This window comes from Heterodontus francisci, chromosome 4 (genome assembly GCF_036365525.1).
Source record: "Heterodontus francisci isolate sHetFra1 chromosome 4, sHetFra1.hap1, whole genome shotgun sequence".
Lineage (NCBI taxonomy): Eukaryota > Metazoa > Chordata > Chondrichthyes > Heterodontiformes > Heterodontidae > Heterodontus > Heterodontus francisci.
The window spans coordinates 196,184,084-196,210,511 of record NC_090374.1 but is presented as its reverse complement, the minus strand read 5'-3'; the positions used below and the strand labels follow the sequence as shown (position 1 = coordinate 196,210,511).

The following is a 26,428-nucleotide window of genomic DNA, read 5'->3' as shown; positions in this document are numbered from 1 at the left end:
CCTTGTCCCCTAGTTGCTGGTTGTGCTGGTCTTTACCCGTTTCAGCCGAGGCTTCTCTGGATCTCTACTGGAGAGAGGGAGAGAGAGAGAGTTGTTCCCTTGATGGCTTTTAGTTACTGTCTGCTTTCTGACTGAGAAAGCTTAGCCTCTCCAAAGCTGCACAGTAGTCACATGACATTCCCAAACCTCTGTTAGGTTACTGAGGCCCTTCTGGAAAATTCTTTGAGATTCAAGGCACCACACCTTAAGCTGTTCAGTCACACTTGGAGGGGGTTGGCTCTTTCAAAGTCAATGGGTGCCGATGACTCTTGCCAACCATGTTGTCAAAGCCATTTTAGGTAATTTAATCAGAGAACACCCCTAGTGGGTGGTTTGAATCAATAAGATTGTCTCGAGTCTAATCCTTTGGTGTTTCAAATACAAATTATCGTGGCCATCTTGGCTGCCAGGTTACTGTTAAAAAGATTTTGTAAGAATTTCCAGCAAATGTCTCAGGGAAAGTTCCAGTCAATGAAATTTATATTTTGTAATTGGCATGTGGGTTTTCATAACAGGTCCCAGATCTCATAAATGCAACCCAGTCTCACGGAAATTCTACACTGTCCCCCCTCCACAATATGTATTATGTATTCTCAAGCTCAAGACTAGTCACTCCCAGGGGTGGTGAATTATTGGTGGCTTTGCTAGACATATACTAAAATGAACTGAATAAAACTCCAGTCCCAAACTTGTGACCTGCTCTCACCCTGCCCTCTCCCCCCTCCAAATGCCTTCCTTCACATATGACAACCCCTGGCCCTAGCTTCTGCTTTTGCAATTCCAACCCTGACACTTTCTCTGACCCCTATGCATTATACTAACTTCACGACACTCTGTCCCTCTCCCAAACCTGTTAGATGTTGGCTGCTATCTTGACATCAGTAAAGGAACATGAGCAGAGTCAAATAGATCGTAGGATCTTTCAGCCTAGAAGGAAGTCATTCATCCGATCATGCCCGTGTTGGCTCTTTGAAGGAGCTATCTAATTAGTCCCAATCTCCCACTCTTTCCCAGATAGATTAGAGAAACTGACAGTGATAAAAGAGTCAAGCATACAATGAGATAGGTGTGTGTGAACTTTATAGGGTGCAAATTACAAGAGATGAAAAATAGAAAAAGACAAAGAAAAATATTGGAGAGTGGGAAAGAAACAGTTACTGGAACATTTTTTGTCAGAGCAATCCCAAAGGAGATCATATATATTTTCCATAGGACTAACTTGTGATTAGTTTTCTTTCACCAGATTTTTAGTTAGGGTAGGGAAGTCAGGTTGCTGGAAAGTTTTCAAAAAATGGGTGCTCACAAACTTTGCAGAACATTAAATAAGGATACCTGAGCTATAATTTTAAGAGACAGAAATAGCTCCAACTCAACTAAATGGAGCCACAATTTGTTGAAAAAAGTGTCTGAATGAAACACACAGTTATAAATGCAAATTGGCCAGTAACTTGTAACAAGGAAGAGATGACCTATGAATTGTGAATCTCGACAAGTTGAAGTCTGATTTGTATCACCCCCACTGTTAGCTTTGTGAAACATTAGTTTGCCATGAAGTTGCTGTTTTTGCACATTAAACTCACTGCAGAAAGTTAAGGCTTGTTATTAACAAAGTAAGTATCCTTTAAACTAAGGGATAACTGTTTATGACAGCCAATCGACCTTTTGGCCTGGTAAGTAAATCATCTTAAGTATGGAGTTTAATGCCTTCAGGTTGTGATTTGTTCTAGGGGATTCTAAAAATACCAAACTTTTAATTTTTGTTTTCTCTTTTTTTGCTGTCGCTCTTCTTTGAATCTTTCTTTCCCTCAGTTTATTTATTTTTCTCTACTTGAAATATCTTCTCGTAGGCCTGCTCCTGTTGGAAAATGGAAATCTGTAGGTATGGGATTTAAGGGCTTGCCTCTCTTCCGTGGTCTTGTCCATGTCTGAATGACGCTGAAAAGGGAGTTCGCGGTGTCTGCCGATATGCTAGATGGCTTCTGCGGGTTATGGAGTGTCTTGATGCTGATAACAACATTCTTATGGAGTTGAGAAAATTCCTTTGCTTTTATTGGGACTCTGTTGCTTCTTTTAGTTTGGGCCATTTGTTTCTTTCCCAAATTGGTGGTGCCATAAGATAAGCGTGTATCTTGCTTTGTGACTCTGGGGTAATATCCAATGTCACGCCTATTAGTCCATTTAAAAAAAAAAGCAGAGAGGCTCTGTTGCCCCGTTGTTAGCTTGCACTTCCAGCAACTTTGAGGGCATCATTTTAAAAAAAAACCTAAACAAGCACAAACAAGTCTAATTAACGGGTCATGTCGCAAGATACCCTGTTTCGGCAAAATCTGGCCCAACACCGATGAGGAGATGCGGTAATAATGGTCGAGTTACATTGTACTTTGTGTCTAATCACTGCATAAGTTATACAAACCATTAATTTACATTGCGGTACCATCCCTTTTCTCCTGCTATACATTCCTAACAAGAGCGGGGGTGGCAGATTCAATATTGGCCATTTCCTCCAACTTTGTGAAATTTAATAGAGTTGCTGAAGATCTCGTGTCCCACTCATCATTCCAATCTGCTGTGCCCTTCAACCCTTCCAAGTGATGTTTCATTACTACTCGTAATTTCTCAGCTGAAAATGAAAAGATCTACCGTCTTTAAACTTATGAAGACTTGGACTTTTTTTTTTAAGGAATTATGAGGCGAGTTTGTCAATGAACTAGCAGTGGACCGCGAGGAGAGAGGTGAATATTTTCTCTCTCTCTCTCTAATCGTCCCTCCATGGAAGCCATCAAGCGGCTCGCTCAAGAAATGCAGGTACAGATAAGAATGTATGTGTGTGTGTGTGTGTTTGTGCTCTCGCCCATACCCACTTTCTCCTGATGCCGTGTTGTTGAGTTTGAGACACTCTCTCCCAGTCAGTCACTGGATGAGTTGCTCGGTCTCGGGCTGCTGCCGCCTCTCGGGTCTCTCTCTCTCTCTCTCCCCCCCCCTCTCTGTGCGAGGGTCCGAGGAAAGCGCGCCCCACACCACGCGCAGGTACATCTCCAAGGCTGATGCACAGCTGTCCGCCAAAAATCCGGAGATTCATTCCTCACCTCACTTTTTTTTTTCCAATTTCAAAAATAATATTTCCGACAAAGAGGGAAGACTGACGTGTGCTGTTATTTTTTTTTGTGCTTGCAGCTGGAACGAGGCCTGCATTCGGAATTGAAAACACTCCTTATTTTCTGACTGAAGGAGAAGAGAGAAAAATCCTTGTGGGGTTTTGTTTTATGTTCTCTCCAAGCGGGGCGATATTATTGACAAAACGATAGTAAGTGCTGTGGTTTCTAATGCTTCCAAGAAACTCGTTCTTTTAAAAAAAAAATGTTTCGATTTCTGTCTGAATATTGCAGGACCGGAATGGTTATTAATGATATGGTGTGACATTTCGTTCCAGTGTCAGTTTAAGTGTGTATTCCCCCCACCCCTTTTTCTGGAATGGGAATTGATTGTTCCATCAGTGTTTTCAAAACTTAGTCAGGGACTGCTTTTGAGATTGTTGGTGTTTTGATGAAATGATTGCAAACAAAAAGTTATGCGCTCTCTCTAAGACTTGGATAGTCTGAGAGAAGTTTATTGGTGAAATTGTATTGCTTTAGTTAAAGATTGCTTTGGTTTGCAATAGTTGTATTTTATTGATGAAAGTTGTCAGGCAGCGTGTTCATGGAGGGAGGGCTGAGTTTGAAGTAACAGGTTCGGCTGGAACGCTGAATATGAGCACCCCCCCCCCCCTCTTTAAAAAAAAAGCTGCAGCTAATACCCCAAAGAGGAACAAAAACCGAAAACTTTCACAATTAATTTTGTTTTCATTATCAAAGTTTTTTTTTTTGTAACTGACCATTAAAACTGAAATGAACAAAGTTTGCTGTGGATTTGAAAGTGGGAATTATGTTTTTGCACCCTCCAACTTTGCACATATTTAAAATGATCTTTTGTTTAATGTGATCATGTTGCTAAGTCTCCCTCTTGATATGAATGCGGTGTCTCCGTGGGCAGTCGTGTTTGCTAGATCAAATGAACAGAGATTCACTGCGCCTGATGTGCTGTGTTAGCTGCTGTTCAGGGCTGAATTGATGCAGGTTTCCACGCTGATCACTCACTTCCGTCTCCGAGTTGCAGCTGGTTTCTCGGGTACCTCTTTGCCAGCAGTTAACATGGGGACAAGCGCCCGGTTTGTCACCCAAGTCGATCTGCTCTAAACCTTGCCCTTCTCGTTACAGTTCCATTTCCCCCCCCCCCCCCCCCGTATCACGCTTTTCGAAATAGAAACGTTTAAAAGTCTGTTGATAGACACACACGTAAACAAAAACAGCGTTACGGGCAGGTCGATCGAAGTGTGTGTGTGTGCAGTTCTACCAGTTCTGATTATGTTCAGGCGTCTGGTGACACTCTAAGGTTAGATTGCAATGGCTTCATAATCTCAGATAATACAAGCATGAATGAAAACTGAATAACCGTCGCACTTCCACACAAGGATTTCATTTTAATTGCTTCCATAAATTAATTAGGTACGTGCAAATTCTATGAATAAACCAGTACTGGCTGATGGACCCGAGACGTTGTGTAACCGCGAGTGATATTCATCGTAAACTAACACAAATTTGGCCAAAATACACGAAGTGCATCAGGTTAGTCGTAGTAATAGGTCATTGATACGCACTATATGTTATTGTCCACAGAATGTTAATTACTAACATCGCGATTTAGTGTTCCTCGTCAGCCTCAACAAGAATCACATTGTGCAGGATAAGTTTCCTTCCCTTTGAAATATGATTCACTAGGATTGTATGTGACAGTTCTGATCAATGTAAGACGACAAAGAACATATTTTCAGGAAAAAAATGGGAACGAACTACTAAGGTTATAATATTTTCCAAAAATTAATGTCTGGTTTAGTTTTTATTAAAAATGGTATCTAACACAGTGGCATGTTATATGCATATACATGCATGTGTGCCTTTACCTTTAAAATAGGGACCCATTGAACTAAATGACATTCTGCAAATATTTTCTTAGATGTAAAATTCCCCAAATTAAAACTTTATTTTTTAAATCTTTGGGAGATGGAATCCAGTTGTATAGCATTGAGTTGTTAGTAATTTTTTAAATTCAGTATAATTTTATTTTTTGTACTTGATTTTTTTTCAAATTGTTAGAGAAAGTATGAATGGTAGAAATTGGATCTAATCAGTTGGATATTTTCAAATCTGTTAGGCTTACCATTGTTTTCCTATTTTATCACTGAAGTACCTCTCTATAGACTTTTGAACTAGTTCAGTGCTTCTGATACCTCATTAAACAGAATAATTGTGACAGGGGATTGTGACCTTGTACCTCCTGTGCAGTTTTCTGTCTTCAGATAGGAATGACTAAGTGGTTCACTCCCTATAGATTGGAAGTCATTCATTTTCATTAGACTGCGAGTCACAGAACTTCAGCAAGACATCAAACTGCTCAGAAAAGCTACTCTGTACATAAAGGTCTCCTCTTTATGTCACTCTAAGTCAGTACTTGGTTGGTGTTTTTCATGGGATTCAGCGCACTCAAAAAAAAAAATCAAATGGTAACTTAGTATGTTGGCTTGAAAAAGGAGCTTGCTCTTTTTGGTTATGATAGGACAATAGAGCCTTGAGGAATGAAACTGAATAAAATTCTCAGTTTTAATACAGTTCTGCAAAATCAATCACATGTTTTTTTTTCTAACACTCCGAATTCTTGAGATATTGCTAGGTTGTTACACGTTATAATGGAAAAAAATCAATGCAGTAAGAAAATTAAATTTTACTGAAAGCCCTTTAGGCAAAGTGCAATGTAAAATATATTTTGCCTTCCCTTGAGGTTTAGTTGAGAAGACGAGAGATGGAATCTAGGTTAGCTGTCAGTACAAACGATTGCAAGAAACCAGAAATATGGCTTACAGACTAAGCTGTTAAATGTATTTCTGTTATAGTTTCTTAATCTTAAATATGCTGTTTAATCGGATCAAATCAGAGGTCAAAAGTTGCCTTCTACCCTTTTAGACTGGGTTGCGGTCAAATTTAATGCACAAATTCCATTCCTTTGTGCAGAAGAGATTTATCCGAATGAAAACTGATTTGTCAGATCCGTATAGAGCTGTGACATCGAAACCTCTGGAGAGATGGAGTGAAAGAAGCTAAAATGGAGTGGCTTTGTGATTGATCTGATCAAAAGAAGATCAAAGCTGCAAACAAACTCTTGTGTAGTGATATGACATATACATTTCATTTGGGTTGCAGTGTACACATTGTATGTAGCTCAGTGTCTCCATTAGTTTGGAGGTGTGTTACATACAAAGCTACACAGTGTTATCTTGTAGTATACACATACTAAAGTGAAGATTGTAGGATTACTGTTCCAGGAAAAAGACTATTTAGCATCATGCTTTTTTAGAAACAAAGATTTGATCACACTTAAGAACAATTAGGATTATTTTTTTCTATTAGTTTTAAGCAATTTTCTCCTCTTCCCCCTCTCCTCCCTCACTTGAAACATGGTTTAATTTAGTTTCTTTCATTTCACTCTTGATACTTTTCACAGGATTGTAACTAGATGAATCATTGATGGATCACAAAAACGTCACATTGTATTTCTTAAGTACACAAAGCTTATAGTGTTTTGCATTTCATTTCATTACACCCTCTGTTCTCCAATGGAAGACAATGTTTAACAATGTCTTTGTTGTTGGGGTGGAACATGGATATTTTTAAGAAGGCCAACAAGTTTAAGTAAGCTATGATTCACATATGTTTTAATCTTGTGCACACTTTCATTTACTATGACATGCAGATTGTTTAAACATCAAGAGTTTCTGTCTCCTTTTTTTTGGGGAAGATGTCTAAAATGTAGGTGATTTCCATTTTGCACCAATAATAAGATTTTTAAAAAGTGTACCACTGGAATAGATTAAATTTTCTCTATGATACTACATATCCTGAAATGTATAATATGAATTAAGGTGAAGACTTTACTACATCTAATAAGCATTGGGGAAAATTATGGGATTTAGTCTGTATAGAGAGAGGGAGCATAATCCATGCTATAAAAATAATTGGATCCCTTTCAACTCCCCCTAATTTCCTAATTTTCCCCCATTGTTTGCATGCTTCACTGTTACCACGCTTTGAATTTGATAGTTAACATTGGGAAAAAATGTGTTAAATGGTATTTCTGCATGTGTTGTGCTTGGCAGTTTTTACTGCCATAGAAAAAAAAGTAATTCATTTTATTTCTTGCACTGAGTGAATAAAGGGATGACTACTGACTGAACTGAATGAAGTAGCATTAAAAACATCTATCTCTAGTATATTCAATGACTGTACAAAAGGTGCCCTCCAGGGGACTTAAAGATGTATTTTACACCATAGAAAAAAAATCCTGAAAGGTTTAATAATGTGGCAAGTTGCAATGTTTTCCTTTCATTAAGACTGCTTTGATTTTAAGATCATTATTCACACTTGAGCTTCTGGGCTGGTATTGACATATGCCACAGTGGTAAACTATTGAAACTTTATGACTGTACAGCTCAAACATCTATTTTCAAGTTATATAGCAATAAAGCCTGACTGCGTGTATTAACTGAAGTGTTCTGGGATGTTGTTTTGTTTATAGCGCATTTACTGGAATAGTAAGATTGCTCCATTGAGAATAGCTACTGGTGTATTGCCATCTGTGCATTCAGTGTTAAGCAAGTTGTATTGGTTAAGTCAGTGTGACAATGTATTTATCATTCTAACTCTAATTAACTGCAGCACCAAGCTATATATAATGTGCTATCATGTGATTTTCTTTTTTTAAAGACCCATAATGTACTACAAAATGTCTAAATGTTAGAATATTATAAAAATATCATTTCCAATCTGTGTATTTAAATATAAGCAAATACTGGCTAAATTTTTAGTTTTAATTGATATGCTACTCACTTACTGTTTTAGATTCCGAGGAACTTGAATATTCTAATGGACTGAAATAGCCATTGGTTAGCATCGCCTTTCATTTTATTCCTGCAATAATGCTGCTGAATCACTTGCTAAGCTCCTGAAGGATGTATCTAATAAACTGAAATCTGCAAAAGTTTGCTAATGTGCATTGCACATACTTCCAGTTGCTTTTCACTTTGATTTAGCTGAAAGTATGCAGAACCCAATGCAATGGAAGATATGCTGCTTGTCCCTTGAAGGCTACAGTTATGGTTTTTGCAACTTAAGCATTGCACCTTGTTATTGTTTTCAGCATCAATCCTGGGTGCCCATTATTTTTGGTCTTGTTGCCAGCTCCCATATAAAAATTAAAACAAAAGCAAAATACTATAGATACTGGAAATCTGAAATAAAAACTGCAAATGATAGGAATACTAAGCAGGTCAAACAGCATCTGTGGGGAGAGAGAGGGAAAGACAGCGTTAATGTTTCAGGCTGTTGACCTTTCATCACACATTTTTCAGCATTTTTGTGCCAATATAAATATTCCCTGACTCCTCAAACAGGTTATTTTATTTTAAACTGCAAGGATCAAGCCTCATTACATGCTTTAAGGGGCATCATGTGTTATTACAGTATTTTACAGATTTCAACAGTATTGTATGAAAAATATAATTGACTTGTGCTCTGAGATTGCTTTTAAAAGCTCAGGTGCATATTCATGACATCTAGAAAAATATTAATTATTTTGCCCTAAGTGGCAAAAATTGCATTATTGTATTTGGATGGAACATGTAGTGCAAATATTTGTGTAAGAGTGAAATAATCATACTTTTGCTTTGCCTTTTGTCTACAATCTTGTGCTGTCATATGGAACCATTATATAACAATATGAAAGATGGTGTAAATTTTGCAGCTTACCAGCGGACAGTCTAAATTGCAGGTCATTATTCTGCATGGCCTGTCACTGATCTATGCTTCAGTATAGCTACACAAATGTTTTATGGAGAATAGGGTGAGGTCAAGAATATTCTTTAAACTCACAATATTTAAAAAAAAAAAGTGCATGCAAAATATAAGCATGACTACATAATTGAAAACCAGTACAAAATTCCATAGGTTGCATAAAAAATCCCATCTGTGAGCAGAACACTGGCATGTTGAGCAGCTATTTTTGATGTAACATTGCATGGAAATTGCAACATGGAAACAGGCATTTGGCCCAACTAGTCAATGCTCGTGTTCTCCTATCACATAAAAAAAAAACTTGGGTGCCAGCCCTGTTGCAATTTCCCTTTTATCTTTTTTCTATAGCCTCTGACTCAACCTATTCTTAAAAGTTAACTTGATCTCTGCTTCAACCACCAGTTATCTATTTACTATTACAGTTGCTATTACACCACCTGTGTTCACTACAGCAAGTGACACTTGACACATCACAATCTATAAATACATCCGTTGCTCAGGCATCTTTTGTAAGTTCTGAATTTGAATGTCCATTGTCACTGGAAAACTAAAATTAAAGTCACGCTGTGATAATATGCTGGATGCCAGTAGGTTTTGATAGTCTCATTAGTACCCTGCCGATCCTGTGTATGTGCATCATTGATGCTATCAGATACTATATACCCATGTTTTGTAACTTCAAAACATTTTGCATGAAATGTTGTTAATTAAAGTTGAGCTTGTTGGAAAAACCAGCCACACAGAAACTCAATTACTATTCCAGAACCCAGGGAGGAATTTTGGATGATGGACAACTGGTGGGCTGTTACTTACAGCAGAATTTGTTCTAACCTTCTAGTTTTTTAAATCACATTTTTTGTGTTGTGTTCTTTAATAACATGCTTCTCTTTTGAATGAAGTTAAACTTGCGCAATAGCAATTGCATTTTTTTTTATTGGTGGATGTATAACATTTTGGAAGTTAAACTCGAGATATTTAAAAATTGTCACATTTTAAAAGATTTTTGATGCTGCACTTTTGGTGGTTACAAATTCCAGCTAAGGATGGAGCAGGACGATTTTATTTTCATTACACTACACTACACTACACTACAGTTGTCCACAGCCTTTTTTGGGCTTTAGCACTGGAACATGGGCTTGTTAGTGAACCAAAACAGCACAAAATTCTCTTCTGGGGATGTGGGATCTGCATAGACAGAACAAGAACAGTGTGTCTCCTTAACCAATCAGATTGAAGAATCCTTGCTGAGACACACGGGCCTGGATTGTCGCCTGGAGGTGAGTTCTGTACGGGGGTGGGGAAGGAGGTTTGCGGGGGTTGGGAATGTGAGGCAGGGTGGGCGCTTGTTGAGGTGGGGAAACCTGGCAGAATTTAATTGCAGGGCTGCATGATTTTTCTTCTGTGGCATTCCCAGCCACAGGCACCCTGATTTACTGAAAGCTGCTTCACAAGGCTGAAACCTACAAGAGTGGGTAGTTTTATTGGAAGAGTGGAGGGAGGCTGTGGGGGAAGGTTCCGATGATTAGGGGGATGGCGCTGGGGTAGTGGAAGAGATAGATCATGGGTGGTGGTGGTGGGGGGGGGACAGGAAGTGGGGTGTTTACTGTGTAGCTTGTTAGGCCTGGGGGAAGTATTCCTGCTCCCCCTGTTCCATAAGAATTGCTGAATAGGCAGTTTTACCTTATGGATTCGGCTCTTTTTTTTTAAGCTGCCAAGGTTCCTGAGGCCGGGGGAGCCCATTGTTAAAAATAGAATGACTTTTGAAATGAAGGCAGGCAGCCTCATTATACTATTTACATAATCAACCTGCTTAGCGTGAGCAGATTGCCCCCTCATCCCACCTCTTTTAAAACTGGCCTCAGTTTCTGTTGTAGATTTTTTAGGTTACATGATCCAAACCTACCCATTTTTGGAATTTAAGATTCAGTCTTAGGACGTGTAAGTTTAATAATTATTTCAATGCAAAATCACAAAGTGAAATAAGAGGGAAAGAAAGATGGGATTAAGAGAGAGATAAAGGAGAGCAAGAAAAAGATTTAAAACAAACTTCAGCAATAACTTAAAAACCTGAAGTGATGAAACTTTACCCTTTCACAAGTTAACTGTTAGTGCCACAGAGAGGTTGTTTGGCCATAATTAAGACTAGCCACACCATTTAAAATTCACTTGCACATGAATGGAAAAACACTAACTTTTTCTGTCCTCTTTAGTGGTACCTAATGGATCAGTACCACACTTTCACACCTGTTTTGTATCTCAATGCTGAACCTCTTTGCAAGTTACCAATGGTATAGCACGGCTGCTGGAGGAGCAGGCCAACTTACTGTGGATGTTGGAAATCTGAAATAAAAACAAAGTGCTGAAAATACTCCGGTCTGACAGCATCTGTGGAGAGAGAAACAGAGTTAATGTTTCAGGTCTGTGACCTTTCATCAGTTCTGATGAAAGGTCACAGACCTGAAACATTAACTCTGTTTCTCTCTCCACAGAGGCTGCCAGACCTGCTGAGTATTTCCAGCATTTTCTAGTTTTATTATTGGACAGCACCCTCCTGATTTCCGCACTTAACTTCAGGCATCCGCACATGTGTTAATAGCAGTGAGTACTGATAGCCTCACCTTTTATTTCTACTGCAAAATCAGGACCACAGTGTTTTTTTGCTGAGATTTCTCTGGCAGTTTTCCCATTTGCCAGAAGGCTCTTTTACTGTTTTGAGGCATTGTAGCTGAGCCCAACCCTATCCTCACCTGAAGTCTGCAAGCTTCTAACAAATTGCAATCGGAAGCATAACCTGGCGGATTGTTCTTCCCATAGAACCCAGGAACACCTAAGACTAATTATAGTGCATTTACCACTGCTGGGAGCAACCACCTCAGCAGGAAATGAAATAACGAAGATCTTGAGCTACTAATTCTCATACTCAGCTGAACCGATGGAAAGGTGGGCAGAATTTCATCAAATAAAATAGCAATATCAGTTTATCACAATACTGCACAGCACTTGCATCATCAGTGAGCTATGCCACAGAAAGGTAGAATTTGGAGCCTGCTCATTGTTTCCTCTGTAGTGAGGTAGGTGAGTGCCATACCAGAAGCGAAAGGACAGAAGATTAAATGTCAAAGCAAACAAAGTAGCTCTTGCACATCTCTAAGGAGCATTAACAGAGAATTTGGAACATCTGCTACCTGTGGTACTGGCGCTCCAATGGAGACCAGGAGAGCAAAATAAAATGTCTTTTCTAAAAACAGAGGTGTTGTTTATCAGATAACTGTGAATCTTCCCAACTATTGTAAGTATCAGAACAGGGAAATATGTAGCAGTGTGAAACTACCATACTAATTTCAGCTTGCAAAAGAAGGTATTGAAAAGATCAGCAATTTTCTTCTTGTATTTGCCTATGAATTCCTCAGATTTGTGTTTTTATGTTGGTTAGAAGGGCCAGACAGCCAAGGCTAATGGTTGTGAGAAGGTAACTTGCTCCACTTTCCTCCTTCTTTCTGATTATTCTGTTAATTTCAATGGATTGAGAATCAGGCGGGTTCTTTAAAGGGGAGCGATCTTCAGTGCCAGATAACCATCCAGCTGGTGAAGACAAAAATCTATCCTGTGAATCATTGAACACAAGTATTCATTGGACTGCAAAAACAACATTGGATATGTAGTTTCTTGCCTCTTATTGATATGCTATACATTTCTAATACCAAACAATTCATATCTCAGTCTGTAATTTTGTTCTTTATAGAGAACCATATTTTAGAACCTGCACAGAGAAGTTAAAGTGCTGTTTTGATTGTGGTAGTACAGTAGTTTAATCATTGAGTTTATTTCTCCCTTCAGATTTTCGAGTTGTATATAATTTACTTGATTTATTTGGTCATGGTCTGTTAATCTATAAAGTACGTGATAGCAGATGCATATGGTAAGGGTCTGGTGGTTGGGTAGATTTATACATCGACAGGGCCGAGGTGATTTCCTTTCAGAGGTCTTAAATTGAATAGGAGCAGTGGGTTAAAGGGCAGTAGGTTTGCATCATGTTTCTTCCCTGTGGATATCTTGTTCGAGAGTGAGCTGTTGCAACCTTCTCTGACAGTTGCGAGAGTTCGCGGTAGGTTTGTGAGATTGAGAGTATGTTACCTGCAAGAAGGTGCAATCATGTCTCTTTGTGCTTTCTTTGGTGGAAGGCATAACAAATGTTTGACTCAAATTAATGAAAGCTCTGCACATCTTTTGTCAGATGTTTGTTGTGAGGGTGCTTCTTCACCACAGCTGAAGGATGCATGTTTCTGCCAAGAGCAGGAATTGTGCAGACACTGTCGTCGGTCATCATTTTCTTAAGATTATTAAGATACAAAATCATTTCTGCACCTCACCTTTATTCTACTTGTTTTTGATGGCTAGCAGTGCCAGATAAGACCTTGGTGAAGAATGTTAAAGCGATATATTGGGTTGACATAATAACCAACGAATAGAGTAAATCTTTCCTTAAAACCATTTTGTCTGCAGAGAACACCTTATGATTCCCAACAGCAAAATGAAGCATGGACATGTAAATGCACACTCTCAGCATATTGACAATGTACATTTGTCAATCTTACAATTTAATTTCAATTCACAGAATTCTCAGCCTCTGACCTGCATGGTATTTATATGGCTGGTGCAGTTAAATTTCTCATCCCAATGAGCGATTCCGTGATAGTGCCATTGAATGTCAAGGGAAGGTGGTTTGATTCTTTCTTGTGCAGATAGTCATTGCCTGGCACTTCTGTGTGGAACATATATTACTTGCCATGAATCAGCCCAAGGCTGAATGTTGTCCAGGTCTTGCTGCATGCAGGTATGGACTGCTTCATTATCTGAGGAGTTGCGAATGGGACTGAACACTGTGCCATTATCAGTGAGCATCCTAACTTCTGACCTTATGGAGGGAAGGTAATTGATAAAACAGCTGAAGATGGTTGGGCCTAGATCACTGCCCTGAGGAATTTCTGCAGCAATGTCCTGGGTGTGAGATGATTTTGGCCTCCAACAACTTCAACTATCTTCCTTTGTGCTAGCTATGACTCCAAACAGTGGAGGGATTTTCCCTGATTCAATTTTGACTTCAATTTTACAAGGGCCCCTTGATGCTACCCTCAGTTAAATGCTGCCTTGATGTTGAGGACAGTCAATCTCTCCTCACCTCACCTCTGGAATTCAGCAGTTTTGTCCATGTTTGTTTGGACCAAGACTGTAATGAGGTCTGGAAATGAGTGGTCCTGGCAGAACCCAAACTGAGCATTGGTGATCAGGTTATTGCTGATGATTGAGAGTAGACAGATGGGATGGTAATTCACCAGCTTGGATTTGTCCTACATTTTGTGGATAGGACATACCTGGGCAATTTTCCACAATGTTTTTCAATTTGGCCTATAAAAGTAGTTAAGTAAGGTTAACAGAGCTTTACTGCAGTATGGAGAGCTTTCCTTAGTGTAATATTCAAAATAGACCACTTGAATTCACTGTGGAAAAAGTCACTTTTTGCATTCGGAGCTATTAAATGTTGTAGTGATCAACAATAATTCAATGATGTAAATACATCTAAATAGCTGTCAAATGAAACAGTGCTGAAGTGCACTCCGTCCAAAAATTGGCGAGATTGCTTGATTGTTGCCTAGTGGCCCTTTTGCAGAAAACTATGGCCAGGAAGCTCATTGGAGCTGTTCCCGCTCCACCGGGCTTCTTTCTCGCTCTTGGCAAAGTAACACTGGTGGAGTAGGAGCAGTTTTGAGCAATTTCCCAACTTATATTAACTCTTGAAATACACGTTGAAGTTTGAATTCTTGTCTCAACAGCCAAGACCCACATCCCTGTGTTTGATTATAACCAATAGGGAAAAATGTATATTTTAGTGTTCATAAGGCAGCTGCAAGATGTGATCTGTGCACCACAGTTTTTGTTTGCTTCCAAGTGTTACAAACATGTCAGGGTAAAATGATCCAGTTATTAATAACCAGAACATTTAGACACAGAAGTCACTTAAATTCTAAGTCTTTTTCATGTATCCTGAAGTGTAGTTACCTTTTTATGTGACAAGAAATTGATGAAGTGCATAAATGTGTGATCATTTATTACCGGTAAGAGGTAAAGTTGAAAGGATCAAAACTGGCATATCAGGAAGAATGGTCTTTCTGTTATGAAAGAATTGAGACTATGGATAAAAGTGACATTTGGGGGGGACCAGAAATCATGCCTGTAATGTGCTTCACTGCCCTCGGTTCATTTTCCACAACCTTTACTGCCTGTGATTTTAGCAGCTATCATAACACATCAGCATTGTTATCTCATTGTCTCAAAAACTCTCTATTGAGAGATTCTCTCTCAAACATTTGTTCCTTTTTGTAGTGTCAAGGGGTGGCCTCAGGCTAAAATTAGAAAGACTAGCATGGTCCAGCAGCTCAATGCAGCCTAAATGGATTCCTAATCCAAAGTTTTAATATTGAATTTGAGGCTTTGATAAGTATTTAAATAATATGCTGACATTATAAAAGCTTTATTAATTCTGGGCCTGACTGCTAGATGGAGCTTTACACTGCAGGAAGATATTCAAATTGAGATGTGCATTGCTCATCAGTGTACAATAGCATATAATTGATGGCAACTGTGATCTAGTGCATAAATCAATCTCCTGTCAGCAGGGGAGTCCACTGCAAGGATCTGAATCAATGCTAAGGTGAATGTTAAAGGAAAAGAACTCAAATGTGCTGGGCAAAACATTTATATAAAAAAAAAACAAGAATTCTATTTAGCCAAGCAAATGAAATTTTAATTCTAGCGACAGGGCAAAATTGCAGGATTGTCCTGCTGGCCAGTTTTCTGGAACATGCAAGTTTTAACTAGGTTTCCTCATCCCAGTAATTGGTCTCTATTCAAGGTGCAGAAAATTATGAAGATTGCACATGATTTTTTTTTTCTCTGAAAATCGCAAACTTGGAATGAAGTTCCGGACCTGGTGCAGAGTGCAGACCGTTCAAAATGGAGCTTGGCTGATTTCTGAATTAGGATATATTTTGAAACTCTAATCTAGGTTTAGCAAAGGCTTCAGGACTAAGCATAGTTATACCAGTTTTGGATTGATGGCTATTTTGTAATTAAGTTGTGGTAATCAGCAAACAGTGGTATGGTAGCTTGGTGGTTATGTTACTGGGCTACTAATCTGGAGATGTGAGTTCAAATCCCACCATAGTAACTGGGCATTTGAAATTCAATAAAGCAAATCTGTAATTAAAAAGCCATTAATGGTGACCATGAAACTACTGGGTTTTGTCATTAAAAACCCATCTAGTTCAGTAATGTCCTTGAGGGAAGGAAACTTGCTGTTCTGGCCTATCTGTGACTCCAGACTACAGCAATATGATTGACTCTTAACTCCTCTCTCAAATGGCTTAGCAGTTCACTCAGTTGTATTCAAGAAGGCGGCTCACCACCATCTTCTCGAACAGTTAGTGGTGGGTAATAAATTCTAGACTTGCCGGTGATGTCCACATCCAATGAATTTAAAAAAGTTATGCAACATATCTGGGGCCTGATCATAGGTCTCGTTGGCTTTGGAGAGAAGGGAATCTATTGCATGCAACATCAGTTTCATTGTTTAAGATGGTGGGCAAAGCATACATAAAAACACAAGAAACAGAAGCAGGAGTAGACCATATTGATTCACAAGCCTGCTCCACCATTTAATAAGATTGTGGCTGATCCTCGCCCTCTATTCTTTCCCACCCATATCCCTTGGTTCCTTGGGAGTCCAAAAATCTATTAATCTGAGCCTTGAATATACTCAATGACTGAACAATCACAGTCCTCTGGGGTAGAGAATTCCGAAGTTTCACAACCCTTTGAGAGGAGAAAATTCTTAACTCAGTCCAAAGTAGTCGTCTCCTTAATCTGAGACTGCCCTTTTTTGCCCCAGACTCTCCAGCCATGCATCTACCCAATTAAGAACACTCAGAATCCTGTATGATTCAAGGAGATCATCTCTCATTCCTTTCCAAAGGTCTATTATACTCCATTTGTCCTTACAGGACAACACTCTCATCCCGGGAATCAATCCAGTGACCCTTCAATGCACCTCCTCTGAGGCAGGTATGTCCTTCCTTGGGTTTGGAAAACAAAACTGTACACAGTACTAGAAGCATGGATCCATAGAAAAGCTATGGCACAGAAGGAGGCCATTCAGCCCATCGTGTCTGCACTGGCTGAAAAAACCAGCCGCCTGATCTAATCCCATCTTCCAGAACCTGGTCTGTAGCCTTGTGGGGACATGCACCTGAAGTGCTGTAACAGGTACCTTTTTGTTTTATAAAAAAAAAAGTTGAGGGTTTCTGCTTCCACCACCAATCCGGGCAATGAATTCCAGACACCCACCACCTTCTGGGTGAAAAAGCATTTCCTCATGTCCCCTCTAATCCTTCAACCAATCACCTTAAATTTGTGCCCCCGGTAATTGACCTCTCCGCTAGGGGAACGGGTCCTTCCTGTCTACTCTATCTAGGCTCCTCATAATTTTGTACACCTCTATAAAGTCACCCCTCAACCTCCACTGATCTAAGGAAAACAACCCTAGCTGATCCAATCTTTCCTCAAAGCTGCAACTTTCAAGCTCTGGCAACATTCTTGTAAATTTCCTCTGTACTCTCAACAGAGTAATTATGTCCTTAGTGTAATGTGGTGACCAGAACTGTATGCAATACTCCTGCTGTGGCCTAACCAGCATTTTATACAGTTCCAGCATTACATCCCTGCTTTTGTATTCTATACCTCGGCCGATAAAGGAAAGCATTCCATATGCCGCCTTCACCACTCTACCTGTCCTGCCATCTTCGGGGACCTGTGGACATGCATTTCAAGGTCGTCTAGGCATGAACGCTTCAAGACTTCCTTACTGTTGTACTCCAAATCCCTTGCAATAAATGCTAACATACCATTTACCTTTCTAAAAGCTTGCTGTACCTTTTGTTAACTTCCCATCTTTCCTGTGAAAGGACACCCAAATCCCTCTGAACACCAACATTTCTCCATAATTTTAAAAATCTGTTTTTCTATCCTTTATCGAAGTGAATAATCTCACACTTGCCCACATTATACTCCATCTGCCTCCTTCTTGCCGACTCACTTAACCTATCTATATCCATTTTGCAGCCGCTTTGTATCGTCAGTAAACTTAGAGATACGTTCCACTCAGCCACTTCATCTAAGTCATTAATATAGATTGTAAAAAGCTGGGGTCCCAGCACTGATCCTTACTGCACCCCAATAGTAACAGCCTGCCAACTTGAAAATGACCCGACTCGCTGTTTTATTTCCTTTAACCAATACTTTACCTATGCTAATATATTACCTCCAACCCCATGAGCCCTTATCTTGTGCAACAACCTTTTGTGTGGCACCTTTTATCAAATAGTTTTTGAAAATCTAAATATACTACATCCACTGGTTCCCCTTTATCTACACTGCTAGCTACATCCTTATTTAAAAAAAAAACTAATTCATGGCCTAAGTCCAGGGCATAACAGGAAGAGTTGCAGCTATTCACACACCGAATGAGGCTGCCTATTGCAATCACAGCCTCATAGAATCCACAATTGGATCCCGAGATGAGTCGAACAACAACATAATATACCATGGGTCACTTCAATAATTTCAGAAAAAACATGGAACCAAAACTCAGGTTCATTCCATCATGACATCTAATACAACATTGATGAAAACATTGACCACTCCACCTTCCAGAGCAATAAGTTTATCTACCCGTACACAGATTTTGCAGGTGGGATGCATCATATTTGGCCATGTACTTTCATAAGCTTCTTTTTTTTTCATAAAGATTACATGAGGATTTGCCAATGAAAGAAATGTAAGTAGGTTTACTCTAATGTACAAAGGCCGTGATATTGTACGGTCAGTACTAATCCTACCCTTCATGAGCTAAGTCCAGTCTTTCTTGTTTACTCTGTTAATTGTACATAAATTGTATTTAATTATATGCAGGTGGAAGGCATTAGTTGGGGTTTCACTTGAGCACATATAAAGAGATGCTTCCTGAAACTGTTATGGTTGTGTCAAGGAGGAGTATGCTTGCAGTGATTCACTCTGTAAATTAATGTTGACTGAGTAAAGATTGGCTCCAATACCATCCTTCACCAACTGGCTTTCTGAACTATAATGCCATGGGCTTCCATAGCATCCTTTTACATGTGCAGCCATCCAAGACCTAGCTTAAGAGAATTGTGATATTGATATTTCTCAGTTTTTGAGCTCACTAGCATCCCCCTCCTTGTTCATAGAAATTACATTTGCTTCCTGGAATGCCAAGGGTAAGCATGCGTTACACAGAGTCTTATTTGTGAGCAATGAAAGAGTGGTTCACATTGCTGTTCTCAAAGATCATTGTTGCTCCCCCACTTGCAGCAGCTTTGGAGAATTCAGCTTGATTATCATCCATGCTTGCTGCCCAACCATTAGCTAGGTGATCCAGTGTGCATTCCTGCCATTAAACTGGTTCATGCAAAAACTTGCATCTATGTACCACAATCCACCAATTCTTAGACCTCCATTATGGATCAAGTGAGGAAGGGTTGAAGGGTTTCCCTCTTTTGTTTTCATCCTTGTTTGACCACAACAGGTTTAATTCTTTCATAAAGTGGATGTACTGGCCAATTCAGTAGGTGCTTGATTACTTACTTGCTATGATCATAAAAAGAACCAACTGGACAGGTTTTCTTGAGTTTAACAAAAAAATTAACTTTATTGTACCTATACTGAACAAATAAATATAATAAACTATGCTCCAGCTTTCACTTACACACATTCACAATGGTTACAGAGTGGGGAAAGGTAATTGGGTTGAGTTAGAGTCCATAGAAAAAAAGAGATATACAGTCAGTGGGGTTTGGTGATTCAGTTGGCTGCTAGAATTCGTTGGTCTTGAGGCTTTTAGTTTAAAGAGGTAGATGACTGGTTCAGTAGGTCTCTGGGAGACAGCGATGCAGATTATTTCCTCCAAGGGGGTTTCTGATTGTAGCCAGAGATGCAAAGGGGGTCAGTTAACATGCAGGATTTGAAGCTTTCTAGCTGGAATGCAGAGAGAGAAACCCCCACTTGCACCTGCATGTGTAAGAGTCCAGTTGCTTCTCCTTTGCTGCAGAGAAAACACCAACTTAAAACCACAGATGGGGAGGGGCTTATCACATGACAGTCACTCAGTGATTCAAATGTAGCAATGTTTCTCTTTTTGGTAAAAAGAACAGGTAGTTCCTTTAAACTTCCTGGGTCTTGGTTCTTGCTGGGATATGAGCAGCCATTTCATTTCCTTCCTCACAGGCCTTGCAATGTAGGATACTGTGTTGCAAATTAAATAGCCATCTTAAACAACTTGAAGTCGTCTTCTATCCGTCTTATTTATAAATATCTTTTTTCCAAAAAAAAAATAAATTCAGATCTCCAGTCAGTGGATTAAAGAAAATTATCATTCAACAAAGGAAGTTGGCATGACAACCATCCATGCCTGCTGCCCTACCATTTAACTAGGTGATCCAGTGCACATTCTTGCCATTAAACTGGTTCACGTAAGAACTTGCATCTATGCACCACATTCCACCAGTTCTTCAACATCTATGTAGATGGATGAGACCCCAACTCAGTATTGTTCTCTCCTCGAACCTTCACTACTGGTTTGTTGGAGTACTAGACATTTGTTGACGCTCGATCAGCGGTACCTTTTTAATGACTGTTAACAGACTTCAGCCAAGAGAAGTATTTAAGACTATTTTTGTAATGAATGCAACTTATTGATCTCTTTCATCTCTACCGTGAACCTCCTGACCTTTGTGATGTGCTGTGTTGTAATTACTTGATCACTCTGTCGAGGCTTCCAGTGCAGCTGTTAAAGGTCTTTTCTTTTGCCTAAGAAGCCTCCTTCCATTTATACTCACTTTTAACCTGTCATGCTTTGTGGATAAGCAATTAATAGACTGTAGCTTTAATTTGTTTGTGGCTTTTCCTGTCGAGGGCAAGGAAATCATTAACCATAGTACCTGCCATAGATGCACAGTCATATTCCAGACTTCATGATGGGCAATATGCTTTTTGTAGCTGAGTGCCATGTAAATAGATGATGGTTCCTAAATATTCTACTGACCTCTATCCTTGATCAGCTTTTTAATCATATTTTTTGGGTATGACCATTGATGGCAAGGCTGGCATTTATTACCCATCCATAGTTGTTTTTGAGAAGGTAGGAGTGGGCCTTATTCCTGAACCGCTGCAGTCAGTGGTCAAGATATTTTCTTAATACTGGTAGGTAAAGTGTACCAGGATTTTGATCCAGGAACAATAAAGGGACAGTGATGCATGTCCAAATTACATTTAGATGTGACTTGGAAGGGAACTTGGACCTAGAAACATAGCAAGATTTGCAGCACAGAATGAATCCCTGGGATAGTGGGATTGAATCATGACAGAGAGCAGAATCTGGGCATGTATTTTCTAGAATTTCAAAGAACGAGAAGTAATCTCATTGAAACTTACAAAATTCTTACAGGGCGTGAGAGGGTAGATGTGGATAGAATGTTTCCGCTAGCTGATGAGTCTAGAACCAGGGGACACAGTCTCTGAATAAGGGCAGACCATTTAAAACTTGAGATGAGGCGGAATTTATTTACTCAGAGGGTGGTGAATCTGTGGAATTCTTTACTCCAGCGGGCTGTGGAAGCTCAATCATTGAGCATGTTCAAGACAGAAATCATTTGATTTTTGAATACTAACGACATCAAGGGATATGGGGATAGTGGGGGAAAATGGCGTAGAGGTAGATGATCAACTATGACCTGTTTGAATGGTGGAACAGGCTCCATGGGCCAAATGGCCTGCTTCTGTTTCCTATGATCCTCTGGAGCCATTTGACCCATTTTGTCTGTGCCAGCCAAAAGAGCTTTCCCGTCTAATCCCACCTTCTAGCTCTTGGTCCGTAGCCTTGTGGGTCACAGCATCTCAAGTGCATTTTTATTTTTTTTTTAAATGCAATGAGGGTTTATGTCTCTCATCCTTTCAGGCAGTGAGTTCCAGGCCCCCACCACCCTCTGGTAGAAGGATTAGGGGCGAGTTGAGGAGTAATTTTTTCATCCAATTACTTGAAATCTGTATTCCGTGGTTATTGACCTCACTGCTGACATAGAAGCATAAATGCACGTGTTCCCATGCACTTGTCACCCTTGTCCTTTTTAGGTGTTGATCAAAGATTTGGAATGTGCTGCCGAAGAAGCCTTGGTGCAGTAAACCCTTCAGATAGTACACACTAGAGTTATAGAGTCATAGTCATAGTTATACAGCACAGAAACAAGCCCTTCGACCCATTGTGTCTGTGCCGGCCATCAAGCTCCTATCTGTTCTAAGCCCATTTTCCAGCACTTGGCTTGTATCCTTGTATGCTATGGCATTTCAAGTGCTCATCTAAATACTTCTTAACTGTTGTGAGGGTTCCTGCTTCTACCACCCCTTCAGGCAGTGTGTTCCAGATTCAAGCCACCCTCTGAATGAAAAGCTTTTCCTCGAATCCCCTCTAAACCTCCTGCCCCTTACCTTAAATCTATGCCGCTTGGTTATTGACACCTCTGCTAAGGGAAAATGTGTCTTCCTATCTACCCTAGCTATGCTCCTCATAATTTTGTATACCTCAATCAGGTCTCCCCCCAGCCTTCTCTGCTCTAAGGAAAACAACCCTAGCCTATCCAGTCTCTCTTCACAGCTGAAATGCTCCAGCCTAGGCAACGTTCTGGTGAATCTCCTCTGCACCCTCTCCAGTGCAATCACATCCTTCCTATAGTGTGGCCACCAGAACTGTATACAGTACTCCAGCTGTGGCCTAACTAGCGTTTTATACAGCTCCATCATAACCTCCCTGCTTTTATATTCTATGCCTCGGCTAATAAGGCAAGTATCCCATATGCCTTCCTAACCACCTTTATCTACCTATGCTGTTGCCTTCAGTGATCTATGGACAAGTACACCAAGGTCCCTCTGATCCTCTGTACTTCCTAGGGTCCTACCATCCATTGTATATTCTCGAAACATGGTATGCTGATGGTAGAGGGAGAGCCTTGTTTAAGCTGATGAATAGGGTGCTAACCAAGCAGACTGCTTTGTCCTGGATGGCACTGAATATCTTGAGTGTTATATTTATCACACTTCTTATGTCAATAGAGGGCAAAGTAATTGCAATATAAAGCACTTGCCCCTTGTGTTTTATTTAAACTGCTTTATAAATTTCCCATCATGATCCCAGAAGAATTCTTGCAATGAATGGTTGATATAACCTACGTTTTTGAGCTTGTGTTTAGTTTGATAGAATGTGGAAAGGTGACATTGGCAAGAAGGATTGGCATGAAATTCATTCACCTTGAACCACTGAATTATGATACCTCCATATCAGTTGCTGCTGTTTACTTTACATAATATTGGGATTACATTGTTCTGTACTCAACAGTAGGTCTCATCACAATGTTAGTGTTCCCTATTGATCATGTCTCTTTACACTGCATTATTGTGTTCTACGTATGTGTACCCCATACACTATTGAAAATAAGTTGCAACAAAATTTTTGATTGCATAGCCCTAGCTGCAGAATGTTCCAGCAATCATTTTGATGGTTTAATATACAGGCATTTGCTTTTTACTGATTTCATATTTTGAAGAAATTTAGTTCTGAGTTCCTGTGTAACATGTGCTTTACTGATCTAACTGTTATGGAGTCTTAAGTCAAAATAACTTCATCTGGAATGTGTCCACATTTTTCATTGTGAAAAAATGTAGCCCAAATACAAATGTAACACTGCTATTTTCTGGTCCTACATACAATATCCTTTAAATGAATCTTTATGAGACAAGTGTGAAATTGTTGAAACCTCCTAACTTCTACCTTGAAAATATACACATGGAAACTAATTTTAACAGCCTCTGCCTGGCTTATATGAGGTGATAGTGGTCTGAAAGTGGTATTGGTGACCTACCAAAATGGTTTTGTCACTACAACGATTACAATGGGCATTTGGTAGGTGTGCTGCAGCTCATGGTTACCTATTCTGTACCTGAAAATTAGCTCAAGTGATTGGTAAATCACATGGTGTGAAAGCAAAGTACATTAATCTATGATCATTTTATTTGCTAGTGTTAATCGAGTGGGCACTAACTTTTCCCCACTCTCCCAGATTTTCTTCAGGAAGTAGATCAGTCAAGTGCACCAAACCAATGTTTGCTTTTAAGAAGCCTTTAAAAACAATCAAGTGCTTTTTCCTATCATTCTATGGTTTGATGGCAACGAAAATGCATCATTGGCTCTTGTTTGCAATTGATATAGTGCAAAAAGAATTGATATAAATTAGACAATCAGTCTGTGATACATTGGAGGAGTTGAAATAAATGCATAAAATAGCCATGGTACTTCAGAAAATCATAGAATGTCCTGCTGGGAAAGTGCTCCAAACACTCTATAGTGGAAGCCTCGGGCATTCTTTACCATTGACATCAGTCATCAATTGTGTTGCTATGATGGAGCACATTTGCTCTTGAGAAGGCAGAGCTAAAGAGTAGTAGAACAAAATTCTGCTAAAATATGGACTTTGCATTACAAATAATTATATACTCAGGTTTATGTACGTTACTAATAGGATTACTATAACATGACAAATTCCATGATACTGTCATGGTATATAAGTAGCTGAGGACAGAGCTAACTTTGTATATAAGCTAATACATTGTGTTCTGTACAAATTTAAAGCTAAAACTAGGAAGGTCTGAAATAGCCAACTAGTTTCCACAAAGTAGCTTTTGACTTCAGCTTTCAAACAGTTTAATTGTGTCAATTAAGCACGAAAGATGTCTCTTCGGAGACAAATAGCTCCCTCCTATGGGTCACTTAATTTGAAAATGACTATAACTTCCATGTATTTGAAGTGCTAATGGAACATTTAGATCTCTGACCTGGAGAAAGTGAGGTGGAGCAATAATGAAACGCGAGAAGCTGGATGGTCTTGAGCCAAAAAGGCAGCAAAAGTGGAACATGTGTACAGACTGATGGGAGAGACTGACTACATTTATGGTTAAGACCAGAACAAATTTTTAAAAGATCAGATCATTCACTGTTGTCATTGTGTGCGTTCTTCGAGTTAATTTCTGTAACTCAAGTAAGTTAATTCAGAATCTGAGCCTAACTAGAGCATCGCATGTTCGTATTACCGTCCTCTCAAGTGCTTTGAAAAATAAAATTCATCCGTCACTACTGATCTAGCTCTATGCAGGCCCTAAAATATACAAGATCTCAGCAGGAACATAATGCCGCCTTTACCTATTGTATTTTTGTCATTTGCCAAAAAGATTTTTTCCTATAACTCCATGTTGTTCCACTTAGAAGATAGGGCAATAAGAGAGGCAAAACTGAGCGAGTTACAGTTGGAAAGAATTTGGGGTATATTCAGAGGTTGTGGATAGGGACCAACCTGCTCTATCACAGATGGATTTGTACAGAAAATGTCCTACCAGATGGGACCTATAAGGCCAAGGCTCGGTTGGTGCCCAGAGGTTTTGAGGAGTGCTTGGGGGATAAAGGTATCAGAGTACGCTCTCCCACAGTGGGAAAGGTGATCTTTGAGTCTTTCTGGCTATTTTAGCAATCTATTCTTGGAGGTGAAAGTCCATAAATATCAAAGCGGCTTTCCTTCAGGGTGATCTGCTTCAGAGGCAAGTGTTTCTCCAGCTTCCAAAGGAAACATCAGACATAGAAGGGAAGCTCTGGAAGTTGAATAAATGTGTTTATGGGTTTAATGATGCTTCCCGGGTATGGTATTTTTCGGTGAGGGCAGTTCTGTTACAGTTAGGGTGTTCACAACTGAAGGTGGACCCTGCAATGTTTTATTGGCACTATAATGGAAAACTTTCGGGTATCTTTACGATGCATGTGGACGATGTTTTGTGGGGTGGTACTAATGAGTTTGAAAAGAATGTTATCGAATTATGGAGGAATTTAAAATTGGCAGTCAAGTTTCTGGGGCTTTTAAATATGTGGGTGTGGAGATAAAACGGGGCGAGTCGGATGTAGTTTTACATCAATATTCTCACTTGGAAAATGTCACTTCCATCACAATTGGTCGCACCAGATCGGGACAGAAAGACGCAGCTACGTCCAATGATGGAATGGAACAGTCGAGGAGTCTTGTCAGACAGTTCAATTGGTTAGCCTCACAGACTAGACCAGATGCAAGTTTTGATGTGAGAGAACTTTAGTCTTGTGATGAAACATCCTGAAGGTGAACAAAACTTAAGAATAGAGAAGTGTATGCTGAAGTTCCCTGCTTTGGGTGATCCCAGAAATATGAAATTAATCGCTTTTAGTGATGCTTCGCATGCAAACCTTGGTGATGGATTTTCCA

General features: G+C 39.6%; 1 long non-coding RNA gene across 2 annotated transcripts in view; it reads left to right on the top strand.

Moving 5' to 3' along the window:
• Window positions 1-2,729: 2,729 nt before the first annotated feature.
• LOC137368768 (uncharacterized) overlaps window positions 2,730-26,428 on the top strand; it is a 1,225,970-nt gene continuing 1,202,271 nt past the window's right edge. Inside the window, exons 1-2 of one of the 2 annotated variants that reach the window (XR_010974829.1) lie at window positions 2,730-2,844; window positions 3,214-3,343. This is a non-coding gene — a long non-coding RNA (uncharacterized lncRNA). Of the gene's footprint in view, window positions 2,845-2,983; window positions 3,067-3,213; window positions 3,344-26,428 lie in introns of those variants that run through there. The other variant, XR_010974830.1, reaches the window with a different exon arrangement.